The sequence below is a fragment of the Rhinoderma darwinii genome, chromosome 1, assembly GCF_050947455.1.
Source record: "Rhinoderma darwinii isolate aRhiDar2 chromosome 1, aRhiDar2.hap1, whole genome shotgun sequence".
In the NCBI taxonomy this organism is placed as follows: Eukaryota; Metazoa; Chordata; class Amphibia; order Anura; family Rhinodermatidae; genus Rhinoderma; species Rhinoderma darwinii.
In genome coordinates, this window is record NC_134687.1 from 554,329,416 (window position 1) to 554,356,405 (window position 26,990).

At 42.4% G+C, this 26,990-nt stretch overlaps 1 protein-coding gene across 3 annotated transcripts in view; it reads left to right on the forward strand.

The window, feature by feature from the left end:
* Window positions 1–573: 573 nt before the first annotated feature.
* Window positions 574–26,990, forward strand: part of ARHGEF28 (Rho guanine nucleotide exchange factor 28) — a 209,692-nt gene continuing 183,275 nt past the window's right edge. For 2 of the 3 annotated variants that reach the window (XM_075838170.1, XM_075838180.1), the window contains exon 1: window positions 576–959. The gene's annotated coding sequence lies outside the window, so the exon portion shown is untranslated. Of the gene's footprint in view, window positions 960–26,990 lie in introns of all 3 variants that reach the window. The other variant, XM_075838207.1, reaches the window with a different exon arrangement.

The following is a 26,990-nucleotide window of genomic DNA, read 5'->3' on the forward strand; positions in this document are numbered from 1 at the left end:
GGATTGGTTATGAGAGGAAGCCATGGCACATAGCCTTGTTTGACATCATACTGTATGACACTTATAATAATGGACTACATGGTATTGTTACTTGCACACACTATGACTGTTCACCATATGGAGGCAAGCCGCCAACACACAGGGTAGTATCCAGTGATGGATATCATCCCATTGACTTATAATAGGTCTGGCATGTATCCTTGTATTTATTGGATAGAATAGTACAGCATGCTATGGACAAAAAAAACAACGGAAACCTGATAGAAAAGAACACAAGTGTGAACAGAGCCGACGGTGTGAGTTGAGCCTTACAAACTGTGTGGAGAACAGGGCACCTTTCTGGCATATGCTGCCCACAGGGTTGCCAAATGTTGGTAAATTCCTGGACAGCCTGTTAAAATAGAGGACTTTTTCCAGTGCCCCAAAAAAAAAAATGATATAGCGTTTGTGTTTTTTTGGAAGTTGGATGAACTTGTAAAGATTATTATCATTGTAATGATAACACACACAGAGCTATCACTTGTTTCCATGGTCACACATCAGATACAGCAGTGCTCGGGGTGTGCTACGGTAACATCCCCTCAGCTGTGAGCAGCTCCCTGTGATGTGGCGCTCCCCGCTCTGTGTACAGACATTACTACACGTGGTCCGGCTGCCCCCCTCCCTGACCTCTAGGTGGGGCACTACGGGGCCAGACAGCCTGGGAGGGACAAGCGGTCAGACTGGGAGGGGTCGGGACGGGACACGGAGCGGCTGCCTCTCCTCCCCCGGATCCCTCAGTCACAGCAGGAGCCTGGCTAGGAGTAGCTCTCGGACTGGAAGGAGCGGAGGAGAAGAGACTTAATGTTGCGGGAAGGCTGCACCATGTGTACTGGACGGCGGCACCTGTTACTGGACTGAGCTCTTCCCAGGATTACTACGTGGACCCTAGAGTTGCCCTCTGCTGAACACACTGCCAGGTAGGCATCTGCTGCCCGCTGCGGGGTACAGACATCTGCCGGCAGCCACATATGCGTCCTCCTGTTAGGCCATGAAGTGCAATGTAACATTGTAACTTTCCCTCACCTGTCATGTAGTGACGGGCAGCCTGCACCCCGTGTATTAAAGGGGTTCCCCAGCATAAACGGAAGTAATGTATGGCTCTAGGTTACTAATCCAGTGTAAAAATGTGGAGACCACTGCTGGAAGGGGGGTTCATCGGCTTACCGTGTCCATTAAGTTGCGCTAAACAATGGACACCTCCATAGTAGGCAGTAACTATAAGTATAGGATCAGCTGTGGGGCCCCATATGAAATGGGTGTAAGACATAGATCGTGCCCGTTTTCTGAACCTGATGGTGGATTGGAGCCCATTCTGTTCTCTTGGGTCCTATTGTTTCTTGTTACTGTTGCCACAAGGCACTAGAAATGTCATTGTACGCTGTGGCATTAAGATTCCACTTCACTGGATCTAATGGGCCCAGTCCAAACCGTGAAAGATACCCCAGAATTTTATTCCTCCTTCACCAAACTTGGGTACTACAAACAATGAGAGGAACATTCCTTATATCTATCCTCCTATCTATCTATCCTCCTATCTATCTATCCTCCTATCTATCTATCCTCCTATCTATCTATCCTCCTATCTATCTATCTATCCTCCTATCTATCTATCCTCCTATCTATCCTCCTATCCTCCACCAAAGCCAGATTCATATCAAACTAGCAGATGGTGAAGTGTCTTTATTGTTTTACACGCTAATGCTTTACACCACACCAGCAACCACCTGGCACTGTGCACAGTGATGGTAGGTTTGTGTAACCTCTTATTCTTGTGCCTCGCTTATATAGCATTAGTGCATTTCTGGCATGTACCATATTTATGGGGCTAAAAAAAAAAAGTTCACAGTTATGTAAAGTGAAGTTGCATGAAAAAAGTTTCATAAACAAAAACGCCATAATATTTGTCACACACACTACATAATGTAGCGCTTTTGGGCAATCAAGGAGAAATCTAGTATAGGGGCATTCACACGCGGCAGGTTTTGTTTCAGAAATTTTTGCGACTGAAAATTGGTTCCATTCACCTGAATGTGGTTTTCTTCAGCGAGTACATCGATTTCTGCACCATGTGACTGCAGCCATAGGCTAGATTTACACGCTTTTGTGGAAAACGCCTCTTGTGACTCCCATTGCTTTTAATTGGAATCGGCGCAGTAGTTCATACGTCACTCATTTTTCTGCTCGCTGAAACTTAAGGGCTTGTCCGTTACGGATTTGCTGCAGAGAATTTCTGCAGCATTTACGCATCAACTAGTGGAAAATCCACACCGTTTCATGTGTTTTTTTTGACTGCAGAAAATAGTTCTGATTTTTGCTGCAGTTTTTTAGTTTGTTTTTTCAAGGGCTGTGTGATCGTGATGTTTCGTCTTCCTATGATGTCCTTTCCACCCCCTGTAAGAAATTCTGCAGCGTTTTTGGAGCAAATCATGCAGTACATCATAAAAAAAATCCGTCCATTTTCCGCAGCAACAATTGCTGCAGAACTAAAATTGCGCATCGCAGGTGTATTTCTGGACTGACTTTTTCCACAGCGTGTGGATGACGTTTCTTAAATCATACCCACTCCGCTGTGTATTTTCCGTCCGCAATTCCGGACGTAAAAGAGGCAGCCTTTCCGTCACGTGTGGACAAGCCCTAAAGCCGGCTGACCTGTCTTTGTGCAGAACCAGTGCCACAACTTCCCGTTTAAACAATGGAAAGCTGAAAAAACAGCACCAAATTCCCTGAGTTCTGTCTGTTTTTTTGTTGCTGAAATGCAGCAAAAAATGTGTCCAAAACATCTTGCATTTTAAAATTTGCATCCAAAATCTGCCTGTAAAGCAAGCTGATTTTAGGGGCAGATTCAGCCTCCTCTACACCAATCTCTAGAACTGGCCCCCCTGACCCCCTTCCTTTGCTCCGGCTGCTTCCTTGCCACTGTCTGATGTGGTGGTCGAGAGTTATGGAAATAGCCGAGCTCACTGCGCTACGATGTTTCCGTAATGCTCATAGAAGGGAATGGGAGTTATGGAAATAGCCGAGCTCACTGCGCTACAATGTTTCCGTAATTCTCATAGAAGGGAATGGGAGTTATGGAAATAGCCGAGCTCACTGCGCTACGATGTTTACGTAATGCTCATAGAAGGGAATGGGAGTTATGGAAATAGCCGAGCTCACTGCGCTACGCTGTTTCTGTAATGCTCATAGAAGGGAATGGGAGTTATGGAAACAGCGTAGCAGAGCGAACTACCCTGTTTCCATAGCTCACGAGTTTTGGAAGCCGCGTAGCTCACCGTGCTACGTGGTTTCCGTAACTTCCATTCACTACTATGGGAGTTACGGGAACAGTGTAGTTCCGCTGTTTCCGTAACTGCCAGCCACCTTGTCAAACAGTGGCCATGGTGCGGAGCAAGAGGGGACAGGGGGTTCCATTCTAGAGATAGGTGCGGGTCCCAAAGATGGGACCTGCACCTATCAGACACTTATGGCATATCCTTTGGATATCCTTTAAATATCCATCGGCCAAATGCTTGTTCAGCTGATCGCTCGTCCCCATACATTATCATGTCGGCAGCACATCTACCTGTTTACACAGGGAGATGAGCTGCCGACAACAATAAAAGCTTATGCATTTAAAGGTAGTGTGTCGCTAGAAAAACATTTTTTTTTTTTTTAGTTAAACAATTAGTGTATAGGTGATTAGACATTGTTCTAATTTTTTTTATTTTTTTCACGAGTCAGGAAATATTATAAATTAGATTCTAATTTATAATATTTCCCAGCGCTGGTCACTAGATGGAGCAATTCCCAAAATTGCAGCATTGCATGTGGTAAAGCAACCACATTGCTTTATGCTGCTAAATTTGGGAAAAACTCACTCGCTCTAGTCAGCTCTCAGAATCCCCCCTCCCTTATCCTCGCTAGTGCCGGGAGAAACGAGGGGATTGAACGGTCAAACCTCCTGCACTGTGTGTCGCCATTTTTTGAGCTAACACACAGTGTAGTAGGTTAACATACAGTAGTAAACACACAGTAAAACACGAACATACATAGAAATAACTTACCTGCTCCTGCCGCCGCTCCGTCCGCTCCGTCTGCTACCGCCGCTCGAAGTGCACAAGTCCGGAAGCCGCGACCGGAAGTAGTAATCTTACTGTCCGGCCGCGACTTCCGGTCCACAGGAAAATGGCGCCGGACGTCGCACAGTTCAACTTGGACTGTGTGGGAGCGGCGCATGCGCCGTTCCCACACAGACGGCGTACAGCATAGTGGATGGAACGGGCCCCGTTCGCATTCACTATGGGACTGTATGTACCATATTCCATGTCTGTATGTGTCGTTAATCGACACATACAGAAATGAAAAAAAAAATGGCAGCCCCCATGGGGAAGAAAAAGTGAAAAAATAAAAAAAAGTAAAACACAAACACACAAATAAATAAAAAAATGTTTAATAACACACTAAAGTCAAATTGATCGAAAAAATTTTTTTTTCGTGACACTGGTCCTTTAAGACTATACAAGCATCCGATGGACGAGCGTTTGCCAGTATAAAAGGGCCTTTATAGTCTGGTCTTCAGTGGGGACTCTCCTCTCTTTGATAGACATATGCATATGAAAAGGGGTAGTTTGGCTAACAAATCCCCTTTAATTTCATTGGTATTTTAGCAGGAATGGATGATACATCGTCCCAGCTCATCTGATACATCGTAATTTGCGAACTAGTAGATTAAGTAAAGTGGCGGACCCCATGATAAAATATTTGCAGTCGTTGCGTTTCCTCTTTATTATTTTGCTATAGTCGGTGTTCTGATTTTTTTTCTGATTTCGGGATAATCTGTCCTGTAGACGTCACATTCCTGTGATACCACACACTTGAATTTCTGTGATGTAGGGATTACGTGTCTATAATCCAGATAAGTAGGAGGGCTGTCCCAGCACCCCATTCTGATAGATAACATTACACGCTGGATTAAACAATATAATTGGCAGATTATATCACAACATAAGCCTCCCTTGGCATTCGCTGCACATAGAAGCTGCTGCTGACTTACCGTATACTTCTGTCGTTTTACTACATTACGGTTTGACGATGGGAAAGTCTTTCTGCTTATTACTTTTGGTTCCTGAATTATTATTTTTTTTTTAATGATTCCAGTTCTATTTATGTTACAAAAGGAAGCTGAATGACAATATCTACTTTTATTCTTCTATGATTTCGCATATTGTGGTGTGTGTTCTGTCCAAAGTGTTTATGGCGTGCCTGATGTGCGGATTATATACACATTCTTTTAAAAGCTGAAAACATACAACAGGGCCCCCATAGTGTAGCGTGTACTGGTTATAGTAAACTTGACTCTATGGCAGAAAATGGTGGTCATGCCCAGCGTTGATCAATATGGCGCACATTTAATTTTTGTGGGTTCTTTTTTTTTTTAAAGAAGGAGGCATAGCTAGACACCAGCATGTATAATAGCCAAGACTTCTCACAAAAACCCTCTCCCGGTAAAGTGGTGACACGCTGAAGAAATTCTAGAACTTTTTTCGATCGTACGAACATATGCAAATGTGTGTTAAAAAAAAAGAAACCTCATAATAGTGTTCAGAGTGGTTGCCACCGGTTGCTTGTCCCTTGCCCGCATTACGCAGACCTGCCTAGTGGACAAGCACTTTTATCAGTTGTGTTTTTCATAGCGTTTGTTTGCTTTTTTTTTTTTCTGCTTCCGTTCTAAAACACTGAACACGTATCCAATGAATAGGTGATAAATGTTAGATCGTTGGGGGGCCGGGCCGATCCTGGCAAGCAGTAGTTTCAATGCAGCGGCGGTCCAGCATGTCCGCTGCCGTTCTGTTTAAAACCTTTGGGACTACATTCATTTTGGTTCTCATTCTTCTTTATTGTCCATACATAAGTAGCATGGCCTAGTTCTTACTAGTCTTCAAGCTGACGTTATTCTCTTGCTGTTTTGTTCGCAGTAAAATAATTTTCTGCCAACAATACGTTTTCATGGGATTTTACAGTGAGGACAATCACCCATCCAAATATAACTGCAAATCATTGTGGTCCGGTCGCCAGGGACCTGGCTGCGGATACCCCCAATCATCTGTTATTTCCGGGGAAAGCTGCTGCTTGCACATTTTCTGCAGGGTAAATGCATGTGACATTTTTGTACATATTCCTTAGGACTACCACTTTTATGTGCCGGTAACTATTGTCAGCCTAACCGCATGTATTCAGCACTGGGTGGAAGCCCACGTTCACCACTCCAGGGAGGATGACCCAGTTGCCAGTGTGTCTATATTCATTTTTTTTTTCTTTGCAATGGCTGACATTATTTATACGAAATAATGGTATTGCAACGTACACAATACATGCCCTTACCATTTTGACACTGTGAGCTGTCCAAAACTGGTTTTAGTACATAAGCGTGAAGATTAGCCACGCTCCCTGCATGGTTTCACTTTCTCTGACTTGGTTGACAAGTGAAGTTAGGGTGGCCACACACTAGTGACTTTGGTTGGCTGAAAAGCACGGATCTAGAGAATTCTCATCCATCTATAGTCCATTTTTTGTGCCCTCAACAAAGACCAAATCCCTCTGGTACTCGATCTGACGTGGGATTTTTTTTCGGTAGTTTGACTTTGAGAATGTACAGAAATCTTTGTTTGTACCTATAATGATATGTAAAGCGCATGCATCAACAAATGACGTCATGAAATTTGTCCACAACTGGACATAGGTGTGCTCCCGGATGAATGTCTTCTCACAAAATGGGAACAAACATTACATATTCGTTCATTAGTTTGCTGAGCACTGCCAAGTTAATTCGTACCAATTTTCCCACCTGTGTAAAAATGGAAATCAACATCTGTGCAAATTCTCTCATGTCTGTTACTGTCGTCTATATTGATAATAAAATCAATGCTGATCTATTACAAATGTTCAAAATCGCTAATGTATGGCCATCTTTAGGCCTGTGCAAAAATTATCCTGCAGTCGGCCCATATTTTTTGTATTGTCTTGATATATGTTTGGAAGCTTCCATGTGCCCATCATAGGGAAATGTTACCATTTCTTACATAGGAAATTCTTATCTGATTGTGGGTAAGTGGTATGATAGAAATGATAACCAGCGACTAAGAATTCTTCGCTAACCCTTCCATGCATTATGCTATTGTGTTCAGATTCAAATCTTTAGTGCTTCTTCGCCGTATTGGAGGAATTATTTTTGCATCTGTGGCCAATGTAAGATGCAAGTTATTGGGGCTTTACTATCCTAGTGGTGAAAATGATGTTAACAATCCACCCAGGATAATTGAAGGATATTATCACTCCGAATAGGTAATACGTCTGCAGAGGTAGACACTGACAGCAAAGGGCCCCTTCAATGGCAACATAGCTACGCCGCAAAGAAGTGTGTGTGTTTGAAGAGCATTAATGTGCTGCAGACATTTATCAGACACATTCATAGACTTCATAACTACTACATCCGTTGACTCACTGATGACATCTTCTCTGATTCAAGTCGTTCTCTTTCCTTTTCTTCTCCATCCGGCCCAGATCACCATCAATACTTCTGCTGACAACTGCAGTTTCCTTCCCAGACATCTTTGGCCCTTCGCTTCGCCATCCTGACTCTCTATAACCATACAGCCCCCCCCCCCACTCTTCAACACTGCCAACCTGCTGCTACCAATACTGTGCCTGCTGCAGTCTCAGGTGCCCACACTGTACCTAGATTGTTGCCCAATGCCCCCAAATACAAAACTGCAGCAATAAGTGTCTGAGGATACAAAAGTAGGTACATAACTAGAAAATGCTGGGCCCCAAAACAAACTCCAAGACCCCTAAATACATTCAGACTCCTAGATCAGACCCCTAAATCAATTCAGATTCTAAACCAGACGCCTAAATTAATGTATACACCAGACCCCAAAATTCAGACCTCAGCCCAGACTTTTTTTTTTTTTTGATCCTAGTCCTGACGCCTTCATATACTCACCGCTCCTCTTCTGAGTAAGGGGGTGGCTCTAGCAGACTATGAATCTGCACGGTAAGCCCCCATACAATGTTAAGCCGTGCAACGATGCAAACTTTTTTTATTTTTATTTTCAATAAAGATACAGCTCCCCTCTGCGCCCCTGTGCAGCTGAACCGACTGCACAGGCGGTATGTCCACTCCTGGCTTTTTGGCAATATAAGATGTATTTTCACTGTTGAACTATTTCTAATCCAAGGCACCTGCACGCTGAGTAATCTTTAAACTCATGTATTCCATTCTAATTTGGATCTTTAAAAAGGCTTTTCCTTTGAAATATGCAGAAGTGTTTGGTCACTGCGTAATTATAACCCTATAAGACTACACAGGTCAGTTCTGTTGATGGACCTGGTAAGCAACGATAACCAATGTCGCTGGGGTGCTGCAATATTTTGCCTGTCTAACATATACGCTCACCTTTAGAGAACAGGTTACACTTTTATGTAACGGAGTTGCATAAAAAGCACTATTGAATCTGAATAATACAGCAAGGTATCCAGTAAAGCCGTCATTTTCTGCAGCTTTTCTGACCGTCAGCAGACAGACTGTTCTCAGGTAGTCTCTGTTCTGTCTCCTTCACAAATTAGGGCTTATTCACACAGCTGAGCAAAGTGTACGTAGCATCTACCTAGCATGGAGCCGTACACCACCGGGTCTACTTCCATACAGGCTCTGTCAGTCATACAGAGGTACAGTAGAGGCCCATGCATCTCTCTTGGAGCCCTTTTACGTCTGTGTGCCTGATCCCTTAGGCTGAGTTCACACGGGGCGGAAATGCTGCGTGCTATTAAACCCTGTGCGTCGCAGGAAATTCTAGGCGAAAAAGCGCACCAGTGTGGTGTAGTTTTTCGCCCGGAATGTCCGCTGTGGAAAACTGCAGCACTTAACCGGCCTCTTGGGATGACGTTTCATCCTAGGAGACCGCTGCAGCCTGTGATTGGCTGCAGCGATCACATGAAATGAAATGTCATCCCAGGAGGCCGCGCTGGAGGGAGGAACACAGATTTCTGGGTAAGTATGAGATTTTTTTTAGGAGTTGCGTTATTTGCGGCCTGATCGCTGTGAACCCATCGCATAAAGCGCAACAACTGCTAGTTGTTGTGGGTTTTACTTCCCCAATGAATGGGGGAAACCCGCTATAAATGAGCAGCGTTTACCCAAATACAATTGACATGCTATGGAATAAAATTACGCACCGCAGGTCAATTTCTGAGCGTTTTTTCCACTCTGTATTTACGCAGCGTGTGGATGAGATTTGTTTTATCTCATCCGCTTTGCTGCTGCTGTATTTGCTGCAGATTTTCTGCAACAAATTCCGTTGCGGAAAAACCGCAGTATTTATGCAACGTGTGAACTGACCCTTAGGCCATGTTCACACCTCGCTTTTGCCTCCCATCGCCTTCAATAGGAATCCGCATTGTAGTTCAGCAGCGCTGAAAAACAAAAAGCCTCCTGACCTATTTTGGGGCGGACTTTGCACTACAAATTTCCATTAAAAGCAATGGGAAGCTGGAGAAACCGCTCCGACGAGCTTGGGTTCTGTTTTTTTTTTTTTTTTAGCTGAAAAACGGCAAAAAAGGTCTACCTAGAATGTTGGCATGAGAACAGGCTGTTTTTTCATAGATTTATTGTTCTGGTTCCGATCAGTACACCCCCGCTGTCAAACGCACACATGTTCATTGTAACCATCGTCTTTTGAAGTTATCAGAAATTTGTTCTCCGAGAGCTGGGGCTCAGTGTCTGCAGTATAGGAAAAAAGGTTGCATGATGGTGAAGATGTGCCAGATTGCCCTGTGGATAGGATAGGCAGATTTACTAAAGCTGGCCATATTCGTAAGATAAGTATCGGCCAGAGTGCGGCAAAGTCAATCGTATGTTGGATCATTCCTGCAAACCATTAGACCATAAACGTGCTAGTCAATACTGGCAGATTAGGAAAGTAATATAAATGTAAAAAAATAAAAGCTAGTGGGCTTGCGCAAAGTGGCAAATCGGCTGCGCTCAAACGTACCACAGACTTGTATATTGAGCCGACAACGGCCGAAAAACCCCAACTTTTTTTTAATTCAAATTTGACCAAATTTTTTCTTGTTTATGGTCCACTTAATACTGGCAAGGTTGGTGTAAAAGTTCAATAAATCACACAGAAAACTGGTGCAAATCACATAATAAATCTCCCCCATAGTTCCATATTAGCTGTCAGTAGAGCGGTATGTATGGCGAGTGGTTTTCTTTGCAGCATATCTGAGGACATAATAGACTTCCTGCCCGTGTATAACTGACCTCTCTAATACATTTCACTACGTAGGTAGTGCAATGTATTAGAATAGAGATCAGCGATGCAGGGCTTCAAGTCCCCTAGTGGGACAAAAAAAAAAGTTAATAAAAATTGTAAAAAAATAAACGTTTCAAGTTAAAAATCAAACACCATTTTCCAACGTAACAAACCGATCTATGAAAATATCCTGTTTTAACCGCGCAATGAACGCTGTAAAAAAAATAAATTGCTATTTTGGTCAACTTCCCTCCCAAAAAAGGAAATGGTCACTTGTACCCCAAAATGGGACCAATAAAAACAACAAGCTCTTACACAGCTTTGTCGACGCAAAAATAAAAAAATGATGACTCTGAGAATATGGCGAAACAAATAAATGACTTAAAGAGGCTCTGTCACCAGATTTTGCAACCCCTATCTCCTATTGCAGCAGATCGGCGCTGCAATGTAGATTACAGTAACGTTTTTATTTTTAAAAAACGAGCATTTTTGGCCAAGTTATGACCATTTTTGTATTTATGCAAATGAGGCTTGCAAAAGTACAACTGGGCGTGTATTATGTGCGGACATCGGGGCGTGTTTACTACTTTTACTAGCTGGGCGTTGTGACGAGAAGTATCATCCACTTCTCTTCAGAACGCCCAGCTTCTGGCCGTGCAGAGACACAGCGTGTTGTTGAGAGATCACGCTGTGTCGTCACTCACAGGTCCTGCCCCAGGTCCTGCATCGTGTCGGACGTGCGAGGACACATCGGCACCAGAGGCTACAGTTGATTCTGCAGCAGCATCGGCGTTTGCAGGTAAGTCGATGTAGCTACTTACCTGCAAACGCTGATGCTGCTGCAGAATCAACTGTAGCCTCTGGTGCCGATGTGGCCGACACGATGCAGGACCTGGGGCAGGAAGTGAGTGACGTCACAGCGTGATCTCTCGAGAGCACGCTGTGTGTCTGCACTGCCAGAAGCTGGGTGGTAACGAACAGAAGTGGATGATGCTGATTCGTCAGCATCATACACTCCCATTCCTAACGCCCAGCTAGTAAAAGAAGTAAAAACGCCCCGATGTACGCACATAATACACGCCCCGATGTAACACACACAATACACGCCCAGTTGTACTTTTGCAAGCCTCATTTGCATAAATACAAAAATGGTCATAACTTGGCCAAAAATGCTCGTTTTTTAAAAATAAAAACGTTACTGTAATCTACATTGCAGTGCCGATCTGCTGCAATAGCAGATAGGGGTTGCAAAATCTGGTGACAGCCTCTTTAAAGAGGCTCTGTCACCACATCATAAGTGGCCTATCTCCTACATAATGTGATCGGCACTGTAATGTAGATTACAGCAGTGTTTTTTATTTAGAAAAACGATCATTTTTGACGGAGTTATGACCTATTTTAGATTTATTCTAATGAGTTTCTCAATGGACAACTGGGCGTGTTTTACTTTTTGACCAAGTGGGCGTTGTGGAGAGGAGTGTATGACGCTGACCAATCAGAGTTCAATGTGTGCGTGATGCGCGAAAAACGCTCAAGTATAGGACATGTCGTGAGTTTTACGCAGCGGGCACACGCTGCGTGAAAATCACGGACTGTCTGAATGGCCCCATTGAGTTACATAGGTCCGTGCGACGCGCGTGGACTACGCTCGTGTAAATAAGGCCTTAGTCTGTCTTGCAAATGGTCTCCTAAGTGTTTTCCAGCTTCCCAGTGTTCCCCGTTCCTGTATCCCGTGCTATCTGTACCATCCAGGTCTACTGCCGTGCTGAGCTTTTGTCGTGCTGCATCTCCACGCCTGTTCTACTACTCCACGCTTGACGTCTACCTGCTGCCGCCTGGTCCCAGCCGAGCCTGCCTTGCTGCTGTCGTCTACGCTGCCTCAGGTATCCTTTCTGGACTATAGACTCTGTACCATACCTGTTTGGCCAGCTGCTGTCCCGCTACGAGGAACAGCCCAGTGGGTCCACACCCCGCCTCGTGACACCTACAGCGTGCCCAAACAGCAGTTTATGGTGTTAAAATGGGGTGATTTATGGGGGTTTCTACTATATAGGGCCCTCAAAGCAGCTTCAGAACTGAACTGGTCTCTCAAAAAAAAAAAAATAGGTTTTGCAGATTTTCTTGAAAATGTGAGAAATAGCTGCTAAAGTTCTAAGCCTTGTTAACGTCCTAGAAAAATAAAAGGATGTTCAAAAAACGATGCAAACATAAAGTAGACATATGGGAAATGTTAACTAGTAACTATTTTGTGTACCATAACTGCCTGTCTTACAAGCAGATACATTTAACCAGTTAGTGACCGCCAATACGCCTTTGCACAGCGGCCACTAACGGGCTTTATTCCGATGCAATAGCCTTTTCACGGCGCTGCATCAGAATATATAAACAGAGCAGGGAGCCGTTCAATCTCCCTGCTCTCAGCTACCAGAGGTAGCTGGGGGCATCCCTGCTCTAACAGGTGAGATCGATATCAGTATCGATCTCACCCATTTAACCCCTCAGATGCGGCGCTCAATAGCGAGCACCGCATCTGAGTTGTTTTGGAGAGAGGGAGGGAGCTCCCTCTCATCGCCAGGTGTCAGTGGGATAAGATCAAAACAGACAAACAGGCAGTAATACACTGCAATACATAAGTATTGCAGTGTATTAAAGTGATTAAGGATCGCATATTAAAGTCCCCTAGTGGGACTAGTAAAAAAGTTAAAAAAAAGTTTAATAAAGTTAATAAGAAAAAAAAATGAAAAACCCACTTTTTCCCCTTACAAAATGCTTTACTATTAAAAAAAACAAAATAAAGCAAAAAAGTTACACCTATTTGGGCGTGTTTTTACTTTTTACCAACTGGGCGTTGTACAGAGAAGTGTATGATGCTGACCAATCAGTGACCAATCAGCGTCATGCACTTCTCATTGTTCCAGCCCATTCAGTGAAAGAAGCTGGGCTGGAACAATGAGAAGTGTAGGACATTGATTAGTCACTGATTGGTCAGCCTCATACACTCCTGTACAACGCCCAGTTGGTGAAAAGTTAAAACACGCCCACTTGTCTATTGAGAAACTCATTAGCATAAATCTAAAATTGCTCATAACTTGCTAAAAAATGATAGTTTTTCAAAATAAAAACCACTGCTGTTATCTACATTACAGCGCCGATCACATTATGTAGGAGATAGGGCACTTATAATGTGGTGACAGAGCCACTTTAAATTTAGAGAAAAATAAAAGCGTTCAAAAGTTATTACCACATAAAGTGACGCATTTGTCAGGTTTGGAAATAACTGGCCTGGTCCATGAGGCCAAAACAGGCTGTGTCCCCATGGGGTTAATAGGCGCTACATCCTACATATATATATTTTTGTCCTGCTCTGAGCTTGTTGCTTTTACTAGAGGACCTGACACCAGGGCGTGGAAGGGAGGGGCTGCTTCCCCGGCTTCAGCGTTTGTCTGTAGTATTCGTTGCCTGTCGTTTATTTAGCCTTACAGTAAAAGTGCGTCAGTCAGGACAGACCTATACTGCACCTCATGCAATGCAAATGTGTTCAACTTAAAAAAAAACAAAAACAAAAGATTCAAATATGCACTTATAAAAAAAATGCCTTTGCTATTGCTCAGTGGCTTAACAGGTTTACTAAAATAATTGGATGTTAACACCCAGATCACCCGGGGCAGTGTTAATACATAAAATGATTGAATGACACAATGGCTGGTTATTTTTACCATTTAGAATATATTGTGGCTGAACGCATATTACAGCACCGTTCAATTCACAATATGTGAGATTTATTTAAACAATTGCATCAGTTTTCTGGCATAATTACATTGGGAAAATTGGACGCGGAAATAAATGTATCGGAGTACGGAATCAATAGTGTCTATGAGCCCGTACTCCGATACATCGGCTTTCCGGAAAAAGTCAAACAGACATGAAGCAGCTGAGTGCTCACGCGAACGCTTCAGCTGCTTTGTTCTAGCGATTGGTGGGGGTCTTAATGCTCGCACCCCCACCAATCCAAACTTCTGACATGTCACTTTGTCAGAAGTTTGTCGAACGTTTAGCTGCACTTTAATGTTTCTCAATTGGAAAACAAAGTTGCAATCTGTACAGGCCTCTTATAACACGTCTGCTCCATTGTCAACATATGCGTGACTATCCGACAAGAACTTGGAAACTGCCACGTGAGTTGCATGCAGCTTTTTAAGCCAACGTCGTCTTTTGTATTGTTGCCTATATTCAATATTTGTTGCGTGGCAATTGCATGAAACCCTATGACAGCAGCATGTTCATCACACTCAAGGGGAATTTACTAAGACTGGCGTTACATACGCCAATCCTAAAGGAGTTATCCAGGTTCCTAATTTTTTTTTAGTAATGGCTGCAGTTGACCTGAACTAAAAAAAATAAGCAGTACTCCCCTATCCGTTCCCCCGGCGAATCAGCGCTGATGCTCTGGCGGCCCTCCCAGTGATTATTTACAAGTAGGCAGCATGTGACTGCTGCAGCCAATAGGAGGGCTCAGCGCCGAATTGTATTTCTGGCATAATGCCAGAAATAGAACACATGCCTGCTGTGCCCTCTGATTGTCTGCCGCGGTCACATGCTTAATCACCGGCAGGACTGCCGGAGCGCGAGCACTGGAAAAGAAGATAGGTTGGAGTAAGATACAACAAATTTATTCGAAGCCACATTCATGTTTTTTGTTTTTTTCTTTCATTTATAACTTTGTGTTTTATTTATTTTCATAAAAACAAACCGAAATCCAATATGCATGTAGCCACATGCCTCTTAATAAATCTGTCACATCTTCGGCTATCGGTGCGGCACTGAGAGAAATCTAGATTCATAGATTTTTGCTATAATTTACGCCAGTTTACTTGTTAGCGTCTTGGTGATTATTATACTTTTATGACTGTTAAATCTCCCTGCTCTCAGATGCCAGAGGTAGCTGAGGGCTGGGGGGCATCCCTGCTCGACCGGGTGAGATCAATATTTGTATCAATCTCACCCGTTTAACCCCCCAGATGTGGCACTCAATAGCGTGCACCGCATCTGAGTGGTTTTGGAGAGAGGCAGGGAGCTCCCTCTCATCCCACTGACACCCGGCGATAAGATCGCTGAGTGTCTCCGATGTCAGACGGGGGCCTAATAAAGGCCCCCAGGTCTGCCTGTAAATGCCTGCTAGGTCATGCCTCTGGACAGAAGTATTGCAGTGTATTATAAATGCGATCGGATAATCGCATGGTGAAGTCCCCTGGTGGGTCTAGTAAAAAAGTTTAATAAAAAGTGAAAAAAAATAAATGAAAAACCCACTTTTTCCCCTTACAAACTGCTTTATTAAAAAACAAAATAAAGTTTAAAAAAAAGTTACACATTTTTTTGAAACAGGCAGTAAGTAATACACTGCAATACAGAAGTATTGCAGTGTATTATTTAAGCGATCGGATGATCGCATATTAAAGTGCCCTAGTGGAACTAGTAAAAAAGTGAAAAAAAAGTTTAATAAAGTTAATAAAAAAAAAAAGTGGAAAAAAAAAATGAAAACCCCACGTTTTCCCCTTCCAAAATGCTTTACTATTTAAAAAAAAAAAAAAAAAGGTTACACATATTTGGTATCACCGCGTCCGTAACGACCCTGACTATAAAGCTATTACATTATTTAACCCGCACGGTGAACGCTGTAAAAAATAAAATAATAAACAATGGAATTATTGCTGTTTTCTGTGAATCCTGCCTTAAAAAAAAGTGATCAAAAAGTCGCCTCTACTCCATAATGGTACCAATAAAAACTACATGTCGTCCCGCAAAAAAAAAAAAGCCCTAATACAACTGCATCGGCGAAAAAATAAAAAAGTTATGGCTCTTCAAATATGGAGACACAAAAACAAATTTTGAAAATAAGAGTTTTCACAGTGTAAAAGTAGTAAAACATACAAAATCTATACAAATTGGAATCGCAAAAACCCGCTGAATAAAGTTATTTATACCACACGTTGAACAGTGTAAATTTAGGACGTAAGAAAGTGTGGCGCAATTGCAGTATTTTTTCTATCCCCCCCCCCCCCCCAGAAAAGAGATAATAAAAGTTAATCAATAAATTCTATGTACTCCAAAATGGTGCTAATAAAAATTACAACTTGTCCCGCAAAAAAAACAAGACCTTATTACAGCTATGTCGACGTAAAAATAAAAAAGTTATAGCTCTTTGAATGAGATGATGGAAAAACGACTTGGTCATTTAGGTCTAAAATAGGTTGGTCACTAAGGGGTTAAAGCTTCCTATTGCCCTTGTATGACGGCCTGTGCATGCTTTCTCTTCTCCACAGGACTGGTCTATGACCGATTTCTGCAGGGATCGATGGAGCTTGGTGACATGGCGAACAGATTTTGTTCAGGCCTCATTTTTCCCCTTCGCTAACTATAGGCCACTATGAAACATGACTCATATTCTGTAGATGGAGGAGAATGGGCAGCATGGGAGATTAATTTATGCAGCTCTAAAGCTAGATCACTCCATTTGTAAAAATGTGGTACTGGGACTTTAGCATTAGGCCCCCGGCACACGACCATAGTGGATTTGCAAAAAACATTGGTCTGCAAAAAACCTTTGTTGTGCATCCGTGTGTCATCAGGATTCCCAGATGCACAACAAAAAAAAAAAAAAGATTTCACCAGTCGTGTGAACCCGCAAATTCGGACCGCAAAATGACTTGCCCTGTGTTTTGCGGGTCAGATTTGCGGCCACAGCACAGATCCGTGAAAACTATGGTTGTGTGTATGGAGCCATGGGAATGAATGCGTCCGCAATTTTTTCCGCAAAAATGCCGATAAATTGCAGATGAAAATGCAAAGTCGTGTGAATTAGGCCTTAAAAATAAAGAATATTTAGCGGTGTTATCACATGCGGTTTGAGTAATAGGACTCCAGTATATCGTTGTATGCACTAGATTGTGAGTTATGCTCTGTGTACGTATTGCACAATTGTCGTTGCAGTCATAACATGGCCTCTAGCTACTCAGCCCAGCGCAGCACTGTACATTGTCAATGTAATGTTTTCATGTTACTTCATGTATATACAGTATACCAGATAGACGCTGAAATCTAGAATGGGATTTTATATACAGTAGTGTCAAATGTGCTGAACTTGATCATGTACAAGTGTGGACTGTGCTTCATGTGCAAAGAGCAGGAGCAATTTGTGTCAAAAATGTAAAGCGGTCCCATCCGTTTTTCTGACGTGTCTGTTTTAGAAAATATTTGTATTCCGCATGAAATAACAATGCTGAAGTATCTTTTTCTGAGAACTCTGCGTTGTGCAGTTCCTCTGTAATTCATCGTGGAAATGTATTATCGAAAACTGGGTGTTGTCGTTCCTTGTCGATAGTGTGTCCCTACACCGTATACTGTCAGCACTAATTGGAAAGTGTAGGGACATGTCCTTTTGACAAGGAGAATGGTGGGAACACCTTTTTTTTTTGTCATTTTTATTTATATATTGCCTAAGGCTTCGCTCACATCTGTGTTGGGACTCCGTTCATGGGTTCAGTCGGACGTTTCCGTCAGAGGAACCCAAAAACGGAATCCAAACGGAAACCATAGGCTTCTGTTTGCAACACCATTGATCCGCTGCAAATGGTTTCCGTTTGTCTGCGCTGTGTAAGGGTTCCGTCGTTTTGATGGAATGAATAATGCAGTCGACTATGGTATGGATTGCATCAAAGCGACAAAACTCTTAAACAACGGTGACAAACAGAAGCCATTTGCACTGGATCCATCACCATTGAAATCAATGGTGATGCAAACGGAAACCTATGGGTTCCCCAGACGGAAAGCTCCGACGGAACCCGTGAACGGAGTCCCGATGTGGACGAAGCCATAGGTCTCAACTTTTTTTAAGGAAAAACTCATGTATAGTGACAATATGCACCATCCCCAGTCTCCCCCCCCCCCCCCCCCACAACTATAGGACCAAGGATACAAATTAGAATACCCAGTAATTTTCTGGCTTTGGGTCACTGTTGCAGTCTTATCTTGTGGTCATGTGTTTGGTTCTTTCTGGACCACGGATGAGCACTGGGGAAAGAAGTGCATTCCGGGATTTGTAGTCGTTCAGTGCGTGCTGAAAATGTAAGTCCCGCCTCATAACCGTAAGGCCCCATGCACACGACCATAATTTTGATCCGCAATAACTGCAGTTTTTCACGTCTGAGTTTGCACTCGTTCATTTGAATCTTGCCTAAGGATAACTTACGTTTTGCATGTTGCAGCGCGTTGCTAGCGCTGGGAGGAAGGAATCCGCCGTGTTCATGAGCTCCTCCACCGCCGATAATTGACCGCTTTCTCCCTATGCACAGTAATATTGAGAAAACTGCCAATCAGTGGCGCGGGGGGGGGGGGGGGCGCAGCAGCTCATGACTACTCAGGACTCCTTCCTCTCAGTGCTTGCCTCGTGCTGCAAAATTAAAAATGTAAGTTCTCCTCAATGACTAAACTTTCAGGCAAAAACAGTGAAAAACTGATAATCAGCGTGTCTATCACTACTTGCAGCCCTCAGAGAGCACATCAAAAGTCAGTGACCGGTTCCCTTTAAAAGACGTTGGATAATATTTATTTTGGGCCATTGGACAACCCCTTTAACCCATTAATGACCTGTCACTTACTAGTACATGACAGCCGTTCAGAGAAAGTATGGAGCGGGCTGAGCTCACGCCATACTCAGCGGGTGACGGCTGTGTTATACAGCCGACACACCAATGCAACGGGCGGAATCAAAGATCACTTTGATTCTTCCCGTTTAACACCTTAAAGGGAATGTGTTGCCAGCAAAACATGTTTTTTTGTTTTTTTTTTTAAATGAAACAGTTAGTGTATAGGTGATTAAACATTGTTCTAAATTTTTAATTTTTTTTCACTGGTCGGGAAATATTATAAATTGGATTCAATTTATAATATTTCCCAGCACTGGTCACTAGATGGAGCCATTCCCAAAATTGCAGCATTGCATGTGGTAAAGCAACCACATTGCTTTATGCTGCAAAATTGGGTAGAAATCCCTCGCTCTAGTGAGCTCTCAGAATCCCCCCTCCTTTATCCTGGCTAGTGCCGGGATAAACGAGGGGTTTGAACGGTCTAACCTCCTACACTGTGTGTCGCCATTTTTTGAGCTAACACACAGTGTAGAAGGTTAACATACAGTAGTAAACACACTGAAACACGAACATACATAGAAATAACTTGCCTGCTCCAGTCGCCGCCGCTCCCTCCGGTCCATCCGCTCCGTCTGCTGCCGCTGCTCCATGTGCACAAGTCCGGAAGCCGCGACCGGAAGTAGTACTCTTACTGTCCGGCCGCGACTTCCGGTCCACAGGAAAATGGCGCCGGACGGCGCGCATTTCAAATTGAACTGTGTGGGAGCGCCGCATGCGCCGTTCCCACACAGCGGCGTACACGAAAGTGGATGGAACGGGCCCCGTTCGCAGTCCCTATGGGACTGGAGCTGCCGTATTCCATGTCTGTATGTGTCGTTAATCGACACATACAGAAATGGAAAAAAAAATGGCAGCCCCCATAGGGAAGAAAAAGTGTATAAATAAAAAAAAGTAACACACAAACACACAAATTAATCCAAACGTTTTTAATAAAGCACTAACATCTTTAACATATTAAAAAAAAAATTGTGGTGACAGTTCCTTTAAATGCCGCGGTCAATCGCGACCGTGGCATTTAAATTGCTAGTATCAAGGGGGTGACCCCTCCAACACACGATTGCATCCCCCCCCCCGTGACGCGATCAGCTGGTGACAATGGTTGTCATGGTAGCCTGGGGGACTAATGATGGCCCACAGGTCTGCCATCTTTGTTCTCCTTTGAATCCCAGGGCTACAAAGGATACTAGTATTGCAGTATATCATGCAAGCGATCCAATAATCACTGCTTCAAGTCCCCTAGGGGACTAATAAAAAAAAAAAGACAGTTTTTTATTTTTTTTATGTTCTAAAAAAAAAAAAAAAAGTATTAAGTTGAAAAAAAACAAGCTTTTCCCATTTCCCCCCCCCCCCCTAAAGCAATGTACATTTTTTTTTTTTAACACAACTGGTTTTGCTGCTTCCGTAAAAGTCAGAACTATAACAATATAGCGTTGTTTAACCCGCTCGGTGAACGCCGTAAAAAAATAAATATATATAAAACGTGCAAATTTCTGTTTTTGGTCACCATAGCGCTCAAAAAAAATGGACTAAAAAGGGATCAAAAAGTTGCATGTAACCCAAAATGGTATCGGTAAAAACGACAGCGCGCCCTGCAAAATTTAAGCCCTCCCACCACTAAATTGATCGGAAAAATAAAAAAGTTATGGCTTTTGGAATGCGAGGAGGGAAAATCTAAAATGAGAACTCAAATTGGCCGGGTCCCTAAGTTCACACGTAATGTAAATACTGGAAAATTTCTATCCGGAATTACCATGTGGAAATTCCGCAGCGGTTTGTCAGGAGAAATTGACATGCTGCAGATTGAGAATCCGCACTGCAGATGAGTTTCCACACGTCTTTTCTGCACATTATTACCCCTGCTTTTTGATGAGATTTAATAAAATCTCGAACAGTTTGCTTCTAGTGTAATACGTTGTGGAATTTCCGCACAGAAATTCCACAGTATTTACGCTACGTGTAAACTTAGTATTAGTATACAGTCTTCTAGAAGTATGCACTCACTGGAGTACCAGGGCTGCTTCTAAGACTTTGGCTAGTACTGCATTAAACTATGGTGACAGTAAAGTTCGCGCTGGCATTATGACAAAGCGTTTTCAGTTTGCTTAACAAATCTCAATGACCTTTTTAAATGTACTCTAACTGATAGCATCAAAAGGAACTAAGGAACAATGCGTGTACTCTTGTTCAGTCTAGAGACCATACATTTGGCTGAATTATCAGTATATAACAGCTGTTCAGTGACTGATCCGATAAACCTCCATGGGTGCTTTTAAGTGACTGAACAGATACTCTACTGTAAAAAAAAAAACCCCAAAAAGTAATTTTTTGTTTCGTTTTTAGAGGCTTATCCATAAAGCTGTCCGACCGCTATTCCCCCCCCCCCCCCCCCCCCGACTCCCCTGTAAACATGAATGCTCGATCCTGACCATTAACTAATGTGCACGGCTGTCTTTAGGCTGGATTTACAAGTGATTATTGCTAGGATGCAACCTAGAATTAAGAATAGGTATTCTTGAACTGTAGCAACCAGTGCCAGGCAGCTGCTGCCAAGGCAGATAAAAGAATGAAATGCATCAAAACAGGCAAAGATGCTTAGAACATACAAATTGCTAGTGAACATGGAATATTGTGTACAGTTTTTTTGGAAATGGTGTATAAGAAAGAGCCAGAGTGGGTTTAGAGACAGACAACCAAAATAATGAAGGAAATAGGTGGAATGTAGTGCCAAGAAAGATCATAAATCGATGGTCTATGCAGAGATGGTCGATACATAGGCGAGGAGGTGATAGGATAGCTAAACTTAAAGAGGCTCTGTCACCAGATTTTGCAGCCCCTATCTGCTATTGCAGCAGATAGGCGCTGCAATGTAGATTACAGTAACGTTTTTATTTAAAAAAAACGAGCATTTTTGGCCAAGTTATGACCATTTTTGTAGTTATGCAAATGAGGCTTGCAAAAGTCCAAGTGGGCGTGTATTATGTGCGTACATCGGGGCGTGTTTACTACTTTTACTAGCTGGCCGTTCTGATGAGAAGTATCATCCACTTCTCTTCAGAACGCCCAGCTTCTGGCAGTGCAGACACAGCCGTGTTCTCGAGAGATCACGCTGTGACGTCACTCACAGGTCCTGCATCGTGTCAGACGAGCGGGGACACATCGGCACCAGAGGCTACAGATGATTCTGCAGCAGCATCGGCGTTTGCAGGTAAGTAGCTACATCGACTTACCTGCTAACGCCGATGCTGCTGCAGAATCAACTGAAGCCTCTGGTGCCGATGTGTCCGACACGATGCAGGACCTGTGAGTGACGTCACAGATCTGCACTGCCAGAAGCTGGGCGTTCTGAAGAGAAGTGGATGATACTTCTCGTCAGAGCGCCCAGCTAGTAAAAGTAGTAAACACGCCCCGATGTACGCACATAATACACGCCCAGTTGTACTTTTACTTTTAAACACACCCACTTGGACTTTTGCAAGCCTCATTTGCATAACTACAAAAATGGTCATAACTTGGTCAAAAATACTCGTTTTTTTAAAATAAAAACGTTACTGTAATCTACATTGCAGCGCCGATCTGCTGCAATAGCAGATAGGGGCTGCAAAATCTGGTGACAGAGCCTCTTTAAGCATAGGGAACTTGAGTAGATCTCTAAACTGAATGCATTATCGTCTCATGGCCTTAATATTGATTTCAAGATTGGCCCTGTCATCTGAGGATGTATTTTAGAGAATGATGTACTCCGGTGACTGTAATGTGGGGTCTTGCTTAGTCCTCCCTGTTGTGCGAGAATTTGAATGGACACTATATTCATGGTTTATGTTGTGTATTCTTTTATATGGTTGCTTACTTACGGTTATCTTTTTCTCTATTTTAGATGATGTGTTTGTAGAACTTCTCTGGACTCATGCGTCCTCGATTTCTCAATTTCACGGTTATAAGATTCTATCATCCATATTATTATGTCATCAAACACTTATTTGTGCACAATGTACGTGGTTATGTTTACGCTTTGTAGACCACATTATCCTTTTATATCATTATCTTTGTGAGCCTTATGTTAGGACCCCTTGTGTCATATGTTGATATTGGATTTATAGCAAGGCAAACGTAATCTCGTTTTAAATTACATTTTACAGCGTAATCTCGCGAGATTACGATTGCCTTGCTGTAAATCTCACAGAATCGTTAGCGAAGTGTCAGGATTCTGAATAGACATGATGTCCTGGCTGGAGGTAATGTATATTCACGGTCATGACACTGCAGTAACTTTAGTGTATGTGGCTGCAAATAGCGATATAGGTCACTGATTGGTCAGCGTCACACACTTCTCTCCACAACGCCCACTTGGTCATATAGTAAAACACGCCCAGTTGTCCATTAAGAAACTCTTTAGCATAAAGCTAATATAGGTCATAACTCCGTCAAAAATGATCGTTTTTCTAAATAAAAAAAACACTGCTGTAATCTACATTACAGTGCCGATCACATCATGTACAAGATAGGCCACTTATAATGTGGTGACAGAGCCTCTTTAACTAGGAAATTGCCGTTTGCTTTTTTCCAAACTTCCAAGATTGGAAAGTAAAATAAAGGAATATAAATAAAAGCTAAGCGTTAAGCAATCGGATTACTATTTAACTTCCCATTCAACACCCTCTGATAGTAGTCTGAGGAAGCACAATAGCTTAAACCTTCGGGTTCATGTAGTTTGTAAACTAGATTGTATTTTCAAGGCCTGTACAGGTCATTGGTCGCTTTAGGACTCTTCAATCCTTGGTAATGTTGTGGAATCGTTATAGCCCTTGTTATACTGTTGGCTGTCTTGTATGGGAAGAATTTTTAAAGGGCATGTTATATTAGATATAGATATTTTATTAAAAAAAAATAAAAAATTACTACATACACACATTTTGTTTTCTAATCTGTTTTTTATTTTTTTATTTTTTTTCCTGTTTTCTGTACATTATTATGAGGGCAGCCATCTTGGCTGAGCTGGATTTAACAGCATTTAGAGATATGCTTTACAGCAGCTACAAGGACCATAGGAAACAGTAGTCTAGAGCTGACTCATTGACTTCTATCGGAGAGTTTTCTAGACATGCTCTGTCATCTGTGAACAGGTCATCACCAAATATTATTATTATTTTTTTAACATGAAAACTTTAATGTAACTGGTTCAGGACCACCCACTGAATATTTATAGCAAGCGAACCTGGTCTTTAAAGCCTGCACCCCAGTATATCATTGGCGAGGGCTTAAGGCAGCTGGATATCTTTTTAAACTATAAGCCTAAAAATTCTATAAAAAACAAAACACAAAATTGTGTAAATAAAAAAAAGAGCAAAGAAACCTGCATTGTTCACAAAAAGAACGTTGCAAAAATCAGGTCGCTAGCCCAACAAATAAAGCTATAGCCATTTAACTAACACATGCTAAAAATGGCTAAACGATGTCTGATCCTGAAGGCTCAAAATAGCCTGGTCCTGAACTGGTTAAATAATAGGTAATTTTCTGATGACACATTCCCTATAAAAGGGTTTTCCCACAATGAACATTTTATAGCATATGCTTCTGATATGAGAAGAATAGAGCTGCCCAGTATTCTCCATCTAGGTCTATGGGAGATGTGGAAACCGCCATGGACTCCGACTGGGGTGGAACAGGCTCCCCCGTTCTTAGCAGCGGTTCTAAAATACTTACTGCATATCAAATATGATATATTATAAATGTTCGTTGTAGGAAAAACCCTAAAAAGCTAATTTGTTTGGATTGTGTTTTGTGGCGGAGTGCACCAGAGATTCCTTACTGCAGCTTAAAGAGGACATGTTATTAGGTCATATAAGTTCAACTGGTTTACTGACCTGAATAACATGGTCTCCCTGATTCCCACAATGTGTTTTTTTTTTGTTGTTGTTTTTTTCTGCCTCCTTCCCCTCTTCGTTCCAGAGATATGGCCCACTGTTCTGTTGACTACTGCTATGCTAATTTGCTGTAGTTAGCCAACAGGGCATGAACTGACCTCAAGCCGCCTCACAATGTCTGGTCAGCATCCGTGGCAGGGAAGCTAGCTCCACCCCATTGGCTTCTTCTATTTCGGTTCCGTTAATGATTTTGGCCCAAAAATGCATGCAAAATCGGAGTCTGTTTTTTTTTTTTTTTAAATGAGGGCGAGATCTCGGGAGCCGGTGTATTCCTATGGCAGTTGGGAGCCCTGTGAATGCTCCCAGCCTATGTCTGTGGCATATTGTAATATTGCAGTCTATGGCATAAGCGATCTAACGATCGCAGGTTCAAGTCCCCTAGCGGGGCTAAAAAATTATAGTAAAAAAATGTGAAAAAAGTTTATAAAAATATATAAATTCAAATCACCCCAATTTCCTAGATGAGATATAAAAATAAACATAAACACTTTAAGTATCCCCGCTTCCAAAAATGCCAGAACTATAAAAATATTTTTACAATACGGTGAAGATTGCGGGGAAAAAAGATCAAAATGGCCGAATCACCGTTTTTGCGCCACTTCAACCGCTCCCAAAAATGTAATAAAAAGTGATTAAATTGCCAGACATTCCCCAAAATGGTATTAATAAAAACAACATATTTCCAAGTACAGAAAGACGCCTTACACTGCTCGATACACAGAAATCTTAAAAAGTTACAAAGGTCACAATATGGCGATGCGTCTTTTTCACCGTACAGTGAACACTGTAAAAACTAGACCCATAAGAAAATGATGGAACTGCTGTTTTTTTTCCAATTCCGCCCCATTCTGAATTTTTTTCCAGTTTCCCAGTACATCACACATAATATTAAATAGTGCCATTAGAAAGTAAAATTTGTCCCCCAAAAGTTAAGCCCTCGTATGGCTTTGCCAAAGAAAAAAAGAAAAAAGTTATGACTTTTTGAAGGCGTGGAGGAGAAACAGCATAAAAACAAAAATTAGTCTGGTCCTCAAAGGGGTAAAGGCTATGTAAACCTTTTGAATGGTTTTTTTTTGTTTGTTTTTTTAATAAAAAGGTCAGTCAATGTGATTGATGCAACTTTAGGCTATGTTCACACGCTTCACAAATAAGGGCTGTAAAATACGTAGCTGTTTTCAAGGGAAAACAGCCTATGGTTTACAGCTGTTTTTTTTTATGCATCAAGCGTTTTTTTACGGCCGTTTTGGAGCTGTTTTTCTATTGACCCAATGAAAAACAGTTCCAAAAACTGCTCAAGAAGTGACATGCACTTCTTTTTTACGGGGCGTTTTTTTACACACCGTTTTTAAAAACGGCCGCATAAAAAACGCCCTGTGGGAACGGAACGCCGTTTTTCCCATTGAAATCAATGGGCAGATGTTTGGACTGGAGGCATTCAGCCTCCGTATTTTCAGCCGTTTTTTGGGGCATTTAGGAGCAGGATTTAGCGAACGATTCAGCTGCTCTGTAAGGGTATGTGCACACGTAGTGTTTTCCAGGCGTATTTCGGGGCGTTTACGGCTCAAACGCCTGAAAAAATTAATGCAGAGCGCTTACAAACATTTGCCCATTGATTTCAATGGGAAATACGGTGTTCTGTTCAGACGGGGCGTTTTTTTTACGCCTCATTTACGCCTCATTTTTGGAGCTGTTTTTCATTGACTCAAAACGGCCGTGAAAAACGCGAGTGGCTTAAAAAACTTCTGAAAAGCAGGAGCTGTTTTCCCTTGAAAACCGCTCCGTATTTTCAGACGTTTTTGAGTTTGCGTGTGCACATACCCTTGATCACCCACACACATGCGGCAGAAATGGCCCCGTTCCGATGTGTGGAACAGATATATATATTTATATTTTTTAACCCTAGAGATTTTGGCCACATATCTGTGAGGATACCCTTACGCCACGTTTTAATGTGGTGGGTTTGCGCAGGTTTTCTGTGTGGAATCCGCAACCATTTACATTACAATATGGATGAGGTTTTCAAAAACCCCTAT